Genomic DNA, 12,384 nt, shown 5'->3' with positions numbered 1-12,384 from the left:
TATTCTGTATGAGGCACCATGTGTGAAGTTCCTGGGTAACCAGATGGATAAATAAAATGAGGTGACACCACTGTGTGGATAAGCTAACCAAAAAGCTCAGTTCTGGCTACTTTGTACTTAGAAATCTCTCTCACTGTGTTGAACTGCAGGCAGGTTGCTTTTCATGTGCTCACTCAATTCCATACTATGGCATAATCTTCTGTGACACTGGAGTTAAAGTGAAAAAAACGTTTATTATGCAGATATATGCAATAAGAACACTGTGTTAAGTTAATAACTGTCATCTTGCAGGAGCCTCTTCAGTGATCTACATAATATTACACTTACATATCAATATACTTCCTTTCTAATAGCACTTGTGGTTAATAAAAAGAGTAAATTTACGATAAACTCAGCAATTCACAACCACAATACTATGCATAGAAATAATTTCCATGTACGCTATTTATCTCTCTCTAGGATTTAGGATAGAGTTTTATAATCTGATGTAAAAGTCTATAACAGACTGGCAGTGGACATTAAGCAGGAACTCAAAAATCACCAAATATTTAAATGCAAAGTAAAAGAATACCTCATAAGCCACTCCTACAATATAGCTGAATACTTGGACTCAAGAATATGAATTCTACCCAGTTCTACCTAAATCTCTGGATCAGATAGATCTTGATTTTTTCCAGTATATAAACAGCTAATAGTGGTCTGTACAAAGTTAAAATATTTTGCGTGAAGTATTGGATAGGAACAGCTCCTGATTAGTATAGGAGGAGGACCAGTGGGTCTTTTCAAAATAGTTTTTTCTCTTCACACACACACACACACACACACACACACACACACACACACACACACACACACGCTTTTACTTCTCAGTAATGTTACTCAATGTCTTAGTGACTTATGTGACCTGATATCTGTACTTTAGGTATGACTGTAAGAGATTTTCAGCTATTCCTTTGAGACCATAAGTTTCCAGTTTATCAAGTAGTATTCATCTCTTAGTCTCCCTCTACAATTTTTACCCTCCACACTGCCCTCCAGTACTAAATTGGTGATCCCTTGATGCCTCAGAACATGTCCTGCCAATTAATCTCTTCTCCTTGTCAAGTTGTGCCACAAATTCTTCTTCTTCCCAATTCCATTCAGTACCTTCTCATTAGTTGCATGATCTATCCATCTAATCTTCAACATTCTTCTGTAGCACATTTCAAAAGCTTGCATTCTCTTCTTGTCTAAACTATTTATCGTCCACCGACCATCATCAATTATTTTGCTCCCTAAATAGCAAAAATCATCAACTATATTCCATTATCCTCATTTTGCTTTTGTTGGTCCTTTGCTGTCTCTGACAGAATTACAATGCTGTCGGTAAATGTCAAAGATTTTATTTCTTATCCATGAATTTTAATTCCTATTACAAATTTTTCTTTTGTTTCCATTATTGCGTGCTCAATAACATAGGGGACAGGCTACAAACCTGTCTCACTCCCTTCTATACCACTGCTTCTTCCCTTTCATGCCCCTCAACTCTTATGTTTGTCATCTGGTTTCAGTACAAATTGTAAATAGCTTATCGCCCCCTGTATTTTATCCTGCATCTTCAGAATCTGAAAGAGAGCATTCTAGTCAACATTGTCAAAAGCTTTTTCTGAGTCTACAAATGCTAGAAACATAGGTTTGCCTTTCCTTAACCTATCTTCTAAGATCAGTTGTAGAGTCAGTATTGCCTCATGTGTTCCAACATTTCTACAGAATCCAAACTGATCTTCCACGAGGTCAGCTTTTACCAGTTTTTCTATTTGTCTGTAAAGAATTCGTATTAATATTTTGCAACTGTGACTTATTGAACTGATAATTTGGCAGTTTTCACACCTGTCAACACCTGCTTTCTTTGAGATTGGAATTATTATATTCTTCTTGAAGTCTGATGGTATTTTGCCTATCTCATACATCTTGTCACGAGATGGAAGAGTTTTGTCAGGACTGGCGCTTCTAAGGCAATCAGTAGTTCTAATGGAATGTTGTCTATTCCTGAGGCCTTGTTTTGACTTAGGTCTTTCAGTTCTCTATCAAATTCTCCAAGCAGTATCATATCTCCCACTTCATCTTCATCTACGCCCTCTTGCATTTCCATAATATTGCCCTCAAGTACATTGCCCTTGTGTAGACCCTCTACATACTCCTTCCACCTTTCTGCTATCCCTTCTTTGCTTATGACTGGTTTTCCATCTAAGTTCTTGATATTTATACAGGTGTTCCTCTTTCCTCCAAAGGTCTCTTTAGTTTTCCTGTAGACAATATCTGCCTTACCACTAGTGATACGTGCTTCTAAATATTTACATTTGTCCTCTAGCCATCCCTGCTTAGTCACTTTGCACTTGCTGTTGACCTCAGTTCTGAGACATTTGTATTCCTTTTCACCTGATTCATTTACTGCATTTTTATATTTTCTCCTTTCATCAATTAAATTTTATATATCTTCTGTTACCCAAGGATTTCTACAATCCCTCTTCTTTTTAGCTGCTTGATTCTCTGCTGCCTTCACTATTTCAGCTCTCAAAGCTACCCACTCTTCTTCTACTGTATTTCTTTCCCCTGTTCTTGTCAGTCGTTCCCTAATACTCTCTATGAAACTCTCTATAACCTCTGATTTTTTCAGTTTATCCGGATCCCATTTCCTTAAATTCCTATCTTTTTACAGTTTCTTCAGTTTCAATCTACACTTCATAACCAATAAATTGTGGTCAGAGTCCACATCTGCCCCTGGAAATGTCTTACAATTTAAAACCTGGTTCCTAAATCTCTGTCTTACTATTACATAATCTATCTGAAACCTTCCAGTGTCTCCATGCCTCTTCCATGTCAACAACCTTCTTTCATGATTCTTAAACCATGTGTTAGCTATGATTAAGTTATGCTCTGCGCAGAATTCTACCAGGTGGCTTCCCCTTTCATTCCTTGCTGCCAGTCCATATTCACCTACTACTTGTCCTTCTCTTCCTTTACTTACTATTGCATCATACATTTCTCCAATCTCTTCATTAACTGTGGAGCTAGTTGGCATATAAACTTGTGCGAGGCATGGGTTTCATGTCTATCTTGGCTACAATAATGCATTCACTATGCTGTTCATAGTAGCTTATCCGTGTTCCTATTTTTTTACTCATTACTAGACCCACGCATTAGTGTTATTTGATTTTGTATTTACAACCCTGTATTCACTGACCAGAAGTCTTGTTCCTCATGCCACTGAACTTCACCAATTCCCACTATATCTAACTTCATCCTATCCATTTACCTTTTTAAATTTTCTAACCTACCTGCCTGATTAAGGGATCTGACATTCCATGCTCCAATCCGTAGAACGCCAGTTTTGTTTCTGCTGATGATGACATCCTCCTGAGCAGTCCCCGCCCGGAGATCCAAATGGGGGACTATTTTACCTCCAGAATATTTTACCCAAGAGGATGCGATCATCATTTAACCATACAGTAAAGCTGCATGCCCTTGGGAAAAATTGTGAGTGTAGTTTCCCCTTGCTTTCAGCCGTTCGCAGTACCAGCACAGCAAGGCCATTTCTATTGTTGTTACAAAGCCAGATCAGTTGATCATCCAAACTATTGCCCCTGCAACTACTGAAAAAGCTGCTGCTCCTCTTCAGGAATCACACATTTGTCTGGCCTCTCAACAGATACCACTCTGTTGTGGTTGCACCTACAGTACAGCTATCTGTATCGCTGAGGCATGCAAGCCTCCCCTCCAATGGAAAGGTGCATGGTTCATGGGGAGGGGGAGTAGAGACATATATTGGCATTTTATATGTAATTTTCTCTGTACCTGTTTCATACACATACACTGGTTTTTGTACCCGGTAAGGAGTTCTGTAGTCATCAGCACCAGACTTCACACATATGCTATTTGAGTTAATAAAGTGGGTATTAAAAGTGCTGCTGACTACATAAGGATCTAAGGCATTCACACCATCACTCTTCAGTTGGAATATTGTTGACACTAGGCTTAGGTTATCTTCTGAGTCTCCCATTTACACAGTTCCATACTGATTTGTTTATGTTATTTGAGTTTGCTATTTTTTGTTGTAAGATTTCCTTTGTGAATAAATTCAGTGCTTGTTTGTAGGCTTTTCAACATGTTTGGTAGTTAGCTCTAGCTGATGTCTCTGCAAACTCTATGTATTTTCCAAGTAATAAACATTTTCGCTTACAGTTGTTTCTTTTCTGAAGGCAGTCTTGTACAGTTTTGAGCATGTTTCTTTTTGAAAGTAATTGCACATGTTACATTTGAATTGGTAAGCAAAACATTACAGAAGTTCATCCATTTGTCTGCAACATTTTCTGTACAGTATAATTCATTCCATGTCCCAAGTTGCAAAAGACTCTAAAGATTTTTCATTCAGACATCTAATTTTCCTCATCTCGTATGTACTTTGTGAATCATACCATGTTCAGTATTTCCATTGTCTGGCAAGACAATCGGAAAAGTGAAGGTTTATTATATCAAAACTGCAGTTTAAGATTAAAAACAGTATTGATTGCAATAACATTTATTTCGGTGGTACCCAGTTTTGGTCATTGTTTGACCATCCTCAGATCCTCATACTGAAATATGAACATAAAATGGATTTATAGGGATGTCTGATAAAAATGGCATCATAAAATACTTTGTATATAACAAATATTAAAGGAACAAATTATACCCATGGTAGTAGGTAATGGCAGTGAATGGAGGAGATCTTGTAACTCCACAAACATCAACTATTAGTTGAGCAACACGGCTGTTGCTTAAATATGTGATGCTTCGCCCACTGCATACCGAATTGTATGAGTGATAGCCAGTCAGGCATACAGGATGTAAAACAGTTGTTACAATAATGTGTATACAGAATAGTTGCACGAAGCTGATAACAAATGAAGAAATAAGTATATTACATCATATAAAGTACCTGCTATTAACAGAATTTTATCAGTATGTGATAAAAATATACATGATGTTTCAGAATTGATGGTCAATAATTCACACATGGGAAGTACAAGCCAAAAGTAGATTAAAAGCCCCGATAAACATGGGTCTGAAAATGAACCGTTGCCAAGGTATCGCATTAATTTGAGTTTGGAACCAATAGTAAACACCCCTGGATACCACGGTACTTATGATCGTATCTCAAAGTTTACAAATGCGCAACTACTTCCCTTTCTCCCTCTGTGCACTGTGTCGTACTGGGCTCACAATCAGTTATGAACATGAAGGCACCATGGACAGAGGTAACAACAATGAAGAGTATACTGATATGCACTTCTTGTATCACAAAGCAAATGGCAGTGCCCTTGAGGCTGCACAATTGTATGAAAAAGCTTTTCCTCTCCACAGGCAGCCTGACAGGTGTACATTTAGCTGGTTACATCAGTGCCTTAGAGAAACCAGGAGTTTCACACACCATGTACAAGAAGTTTGACCCAGATTCATAACACCTGATGTTGAGGAAAGAGTGTTACACATTGTACACAAAAGACTGAATACTTCAACAAGGAGGATTGCTACCCAAGAGCTTGTCCTGAGTCATAGCAGTGTATGGTACATTTTACATCAGCAAATACTCTATCCATATCATCTCCAGTGAGTGCAAGTCCTCAATAACCTAAGAGCTTGTCCTGAGTCATAGCAGTGTGTGGTAGATTTTACATCAGCAAATACTCTATCCATATCATCTTCAGTGAGTACAAGCCCTCAAGCCCTCCTAGAGAGAATTTCTACCAATGGGTGCAACAACAGTGTATTCTGAATCCCCTGTTTGTAAGCAGTATTCTGTTCATGGATGAGGCTGGATTTACCCATGATGGTATTGTTAGCTACCACAACTGTCACATTCAGGTTGATGTCAATCCTAATGCAACACATGTATCACATCATCAACATTATTTCCTTAATGTCTGGGCAGGACTACTCAGAGACTGCATAACTGGAAAACACTTCCTACCACAGAGACTAACCAGACAACAGGATATGTGCTTTCTACAGACGGTACTTACAGATGTACATGATGATGACCCACTGCCCAAACATGTGGCTCATGTACGATGATGTTCCAGCACATTTTCATTTACAAGTACGCCAGCTTCTAACCCAGACATATGGTCAACATTAGATAGGTAGAGGAGGGCTGGTGCCATGTCCTCCAAGTTTTAAATCCATGGATTTGTGTATGTGGGGTGATGTCAGAAGCCTGGTCTATGCCACCGAGGTCAACGCTCTAGAGGAATTATGCTTGTGGATTGAAGCAGCCTTCCAAGATTTACGAAATTTCCAAGTACTGTCTGAGAGGATTCACAACTCATTTCAGAGATGAGTTCAATGTTGCTTTCAGATGCATGGACAACATTTTGAACACCTACTTTAACAATTAGGGATGCTATGTGTTCCTGGACACTGATGAACTGCAACAGAAAATATGCTGTACTTTGACAACAATTGATTTGTGGACCCATGTTCATTCAAGCTTTTTTGCTACTTTTGGTCTGTACTTTCCATGAATGAATTACTGACCATCACTTCTGAAACACCCATTTTATAAAAGATATAACTAATCAAAATCAGTTGTGAGAACACTGATAGTGATCTGTGGGGGTTTATCACAAACTCATAGATTTTACGCCACAAAAAATATTGGCTATGTGATGCCAATGGTTCCCATGGAGATGGCCTTGCCGTATCAACATGTACCATCCAGAAGAAGATGATTTCAGAGCTGTGACAGCGACTGGATGTTAAATCCATGCTGGCATGCAGGCTGACATGTAGAAATGCATGCCAGGTATTGCAAATTGCTCCTAGATCATAGTGCCAGTGAAAATACAGCTTGAGTGATGTCGTTATTTACTACATAAACTGTGTGGTGGTGTTGATATGCAAGATTCAATAGAAAATGACTTCAGAGTTGCAATAGCAGCTAAGTGTTACAAAATACTGGCATGCAAGAAAGACAACTGGCATAATATGTGTCAGGTCCTCCATATGACATTGCCCAAGTACCCAACATGATAACAAGCAAAGTAGGTACATAATACCTAAAGCATGAAAAATAAGTTACATCAAAAGAATTATGGCACAAAATCTCATTGACCCAGGAGATAGTCAAAAGCAAAAAACAATGAGTATAAGAAACTGAAGTTTAAAAGAACTCTGAATATAGTTGTATATAAAAACAAAGATGAGGTGACTTACTGAACAAAAGCGCTGGCAGGTCGATAGACTGGTCTTTAAATATGTCTGCTTGTGTCTGTATGTGTGGATGGATATGTGCGTGTGTGCGAGTGTATACCTGTCCTTTTTTCCCCCTAAGGTAAGTCTTTCCGCTCCCGGGATTGGAATGACTCCTTACCCTCTCCCTTAAAACCCACTTCCTTTCGTCTTCCCCTCTCCTTCCCTCTTTCCTGATGAGGCAACAGTTTGTTGCGAAAGCTTGAATTTTGTGTGTATGTTTGTGTTTGTTTGTGTGTCTATCGACCTGCCAGCGCTTTTGTTCGGTAAGTCACCTCATCTTTGTTTTTATATATAATTTTTCCCACGTGGAATGTTTCCTTCCATTATATGTGAATATAGTTGTTTACATTTATAAGTATTCCACAAAATTCCTTAACATAGTGTATATAATGTCAGATGTACGGATATATAGACTACATCACTATGATATAATACATCAAGAACCCATATAAGGGGCCATAAATGTAAAACAAACACATAAGCAATCAGAAGTTAAAAGATACTGTGAATATAGTTGAGTCACAAAATGTCCATAAGACTTCTGCTGAAATGTGAAGACTAATTCCTCCACACTGTTTCCATGGTAAACAATGATGTTTCTCAAACAGTATTTTCATGATCTAGGAGCAATTTTCAATACTTGGCATGTATTTCTACTGCTAGCCTGCATGTCGGTGCATATTTAACATCCAGTCAGATTTGCGGCTCTGAAATCACCTTCTACTGGATGGCGCGTATTGATATGACAAGGCTGTCTCCATGGGAACCATTGGCATTGCTTAACCACTGTCTTTGCTGGGATAACTCTACGAGTTTATGATAAATTCCCAAAGATGGCTATCGGTGTTCTCACAAGCAATTATGATTGATTCTCTCCTTTACATTCTGTTTGTAGCAGTTATTTTATGCAACGTAATGTACCCACTTCTTCATTTTTTATTAGCTTTTATGTAACTATTTTGTATATCCCTTACTGTGATGGCTGTTTTACATCCTGTATGCCTGACTGGGTATCGCTGATGTAATTTAGTATGCTGTGGGAGGAGCATCGTGTATTTAAACAACAACTTTGTTGCTCTCCTTAGCAGATATGTTCATGGAGTTACAAGACCCACTCCATTCACCACCAACACCTACCATTATGGGTATAATTTCTTCTTTTAATATTTGTTATATATGTTGTATTTTACATGTTATTACTACTATCAGACATCCTTCTAAATCCACTCTATGTTTGTATTTCATTATCACGGTCTGAGGATAGTCAAACACTAACTGAAACTCGTTACCAGCAAAATAAATGTTTTTGCAATTGACACTGTTTTTAATCCATTTTGAAAGTAGTTTTAGCCAGACTGCTGTTTCTCCACAAGAAATGTTCTCAAAAACAAAATTACTAACTCTGCAGATATCTAAGAAGGTGTAAAAGTGATGTATAGAGCTAGAGGTGTCTAGTTAATCCAGTTGGCCCATCAACTCTGTCTACAGATTATAACTACATAGAAAATCATTTAGTTTTTCATAAACTGTAATGTACTTTAAGGAATCTGTATTGAAATCACCAGCTAAATCATATTGTCTTACATGTGAAACAATGCTATATTAGAGTGGAAGACACAGTACATGCAGAAATTATTTTTCTATTTTGTACTGCAGTTGAATGTATCGCACTTCATTTGTAACTCATATCTATTGTTTGCTGAGACTGCACAATGAGAATATTACGTGGAGTTGATAATGAAGAGCGTGCTTACAGAACCTTAGAATTCTTACACTTACATTGGAGTTATAAGTGTAAGAATCCCAAGGTATTTTCTGCAAGATAATTAGTTAACAACTCTGCACGTTATTCTTACTGCACAGCTTGAAAGAAAAATACTTTATTGGCCACAGAAGATTATGCTGTAAAGCAGGAAGGAGAGAAAATGTGAAAACATGCAAGAACTTTTGTCTGAACATTAACAAAATGACAGACATACAGTTTTAAGTGAAAAGCAAAAATAAAAATAACAAAACTGTTCTGGAACAATGACATTTAGATTATTGACAAAATATTCAGAGTGAGCTTACATATGTTTAGAATGACATGAAACAACTTGAAACTACAGTGGATTCTGTCTTCTAATACATCATGTGCTCATCTCTCATGGATTCACAGACTGTGTGTCAGTAATATGACAGACTTTCAAAGAAGTCACTGATATGCATAGACATCATAATGTTGCTACTGCCACATGAGATCTTCTCTAACATGTTGTACAGATTGTAACATGTTTCCTGTTCTCTCTAGCTTAACACTTACTGTGAACTGGCTTTTAAATTGGATCATGAGTATTCATTCAAGAAGGTATTAGGACATTTATTCATGTTCCATGTATCATAATTTCCACCACAATTTGTACAGTTTTACCATTGTATTATGGTGAGTATAACACAAAATACTGGTCTTTTGACACAGATGGCAAATAATTCAGTTTGCCTCAAAGTATCTTGTCCTGGTGTTTCTCTGAAGTCTGCTGCTTGTTGAGGGTCAGACTTCTGTCCATTACATCTTATGCAAATTAAGTTCTACTGAGATTCTGTCACCCATGACCAACCTAATAAGGGCAGTCAAATGAAAACAAGACAGACTATATAACAAGCATGCAGTGAACATTGGCAAGGCTGGTAGAAGTATGTATAGAAGTGTCCTCTTTTGGGAATCAGGAAGGAACACTGAAACATTAACTGTTGCACCATTTCTCTGTTATATGTGCTCGACATAAGGTCAGCGAGTCATATGTGCATCTGACTCCACTGTCAAGACTGGGAAACAAGAACAGCAAGGTGAAGTGCAGTTTTCGACTGTGTATGGAGTGTCAGGAAGAGAAATTCAAGCCCAAATGTGTGCTGTGTATGGAAAAAAAGTATGTCACTTGCAAGTGTGTTTGCATGGACTAAATGATTTTGAGAAGGACAGGTGTCATTTAAAGACAGCAGTCAAGCTCATTGTGTCACTTACTTTCCGTCCTTGCTGTGGTGGATGCTGCTATCAAAAATGAGCGACGATGGACATGGCTCATGTTGGGCATCACTCATGGTACGACTCATGCCCTTGTGACAGGGCACCTGAAGTTCAGCAAAATCTGTGCACAGTGGGTTTCCCACAGCCTGATGGAGCAGCAGAAATTGAATAGAACCTCAACATTCCTGCAACATCTGGAATGGTTTCATGATGAAGAATATTGTTTCCTGTTCCGGATGGTCATGGGAGATGAAACATAGTGTCATCATTTTGAGCTGGAGAGCAACAATAGAAGCACATGGATTCATCTCCACTGAAAGAAATCTGAAGATGTGCATGCCAGTGCCAGGAAAGTCATGTTGACCTTTTGCTTCAACTGTAAGGGCCTACTGCTAATTAACTTTCTTCAATATGGCACCACAATTAACGCACAGCAGTACATGGCCACTATGCAAAAATTGAAGTGCGTCATCAAGTCCAAGCACCTAAGACATCAGTCTGCTGCAGGATAACGCTTGCCTGAATGTTGTGTCGACACTATAGAAGTTTTGCTGGAAAGCCCTCACTCATCCACTATACAATCCCAATCTCTCCTGATGTGATTTCCATATTTTTTGAGCTCCATAGAAAGACATTCATGGCCATCAGTTTGTTTCGGATGAAGAGTTGACATTTGGGTTCAATTAAGGGTCCATAGGCGACCAAAAACAATTTTCCATGAAGGCATTGACCGTCATCTCTCACAGTGGGATGAAGTAGTAACACTTATGGTGATTAATTTTGAAATGGTAAACAGTTTACTTTCTTTTCTCCCATATGACCTGTTTTCATTTGACTGCCCCTTATAGGTTGATAGTGAACATAATCAGTGATTTAAAATTTGTGCCCTACCCTTGGCATGAAACATTGTGAATCTCAATGAATTTTGCCATGTGGCACCAGCTATATAAATAATCACCCTTTCTCTTATTCTTAGGCACAATGGTCAGATTGTGTCCTCATGATATGATCCAGCCAAAACACTTACTCACATGACAAACAACAACACTGCACTTAATACAAGATTGAGCTTGAAATAATTATGGTGAAATGCTATCAGATCCATGAAAATGATTTGATAATACAATCTTGAGTAAGCACAGTTCACTGTTTTAAGAGATATTTCCGATGTAACTATAAAAAAACACAAAAGTGCTTCTTATACAAGTCCATAAAATTTTTTAATGCCATACCCCAACATATCAGGGATCTTCCAATTCAACAATTCAAAAAAAAAAAATTAAAAGAATTTCTTCTTGAGCTCAGCATTTATGAAACTGATGAATTTTTAAGGGAGGCAAAGAATATGGTATGACTGCACTTTGTGACCAGTTTTTATATGCTTCTATATATGAGTAAGTCTGTAATTGGCTAAATTTACTATGCAATATCAATTTGTACCAGAAATTTCTCTGTTTTGTTTTTGTGTGAAGGTACCATAATTATTTGTGTAATATTTATATCGCGTAATATTTTTCTTGTTTTTGTAATTATTTGTGTAACATTTATGCTATGTAATATTGACTTTTGTAATGCCTCAGATGATCTCTGAGGTCTCTACAACAATAAATATCAATCAATCTATCTATCTATCACATGGTTATGCTGATACCGGTTCCCTGATTTTCACACTTTCCTGCATTCATTATCAAGTTCCTTAATTATGTTATACTTTTTATTAATTCTGCTATATAAAATGTATTTGTTTATTTCACTATACTACATTCCCAGATATGCACTTTCCATAGTTTTATTTGCATATCATATTTAAGTAACTTCACTCAAGTCAGTTACAAGCATTTTCATTTCCCTGTTTCTTGTTCCATTCCCAACCAGCTTCCTAATATTCATTTATTATGTTTTATATGTTTTATCCCCTTATTTTGTGAGTCTCTTTCATTATAAGCTTGTATCCTTTGTTTTTATCATTTTATCATTCCACTTGCTATTCCATCGACTGAAAACTGCTGTTCTGTGATACGTCAAATACTTTTTGTTTTAACAGATATTATTAGCTTCAAAAATTTTAAATCTTTTCTGTTTCATTCTGTGCTTTTCTTCCAACTTGC

At 37.4% G+C, this 12,384-nt stretch overlaps 1 protein-coding gene across 2 annotated transcripts in view; it reads left to right on the top strand.

Annotated features, from left to right (window-relative positions):
- LOC126481014 (cytochrome P450 4C1-like) overlaps positions 1-12,384 on the top strand; it is a 74,017-nt gene that overhangs the window by 44,561 nt on the left and 17,072 nt on the right. The gene's annotated exons all lie outside the window — the stretch shown is intronic.

Source organism: Schistocerca serialis, chromosome 5 (assembly GCF_023864345.2).
Source record: "Schistocerca serialis cubense isolate TAMUIC-IGC-003099 chromosome 5, iqSchSeri2.2, whole genome shotgun sequence".
Lineage (NCBI taxonomy): Eukaryota > Metazoa > Arthropoda > Insecta > Orthoptera > Acrididae > Schistocerca > Schistocerca serialis.
This window is presented reverse-complemented; position numbering and strand designations above follow the sequence as displayed.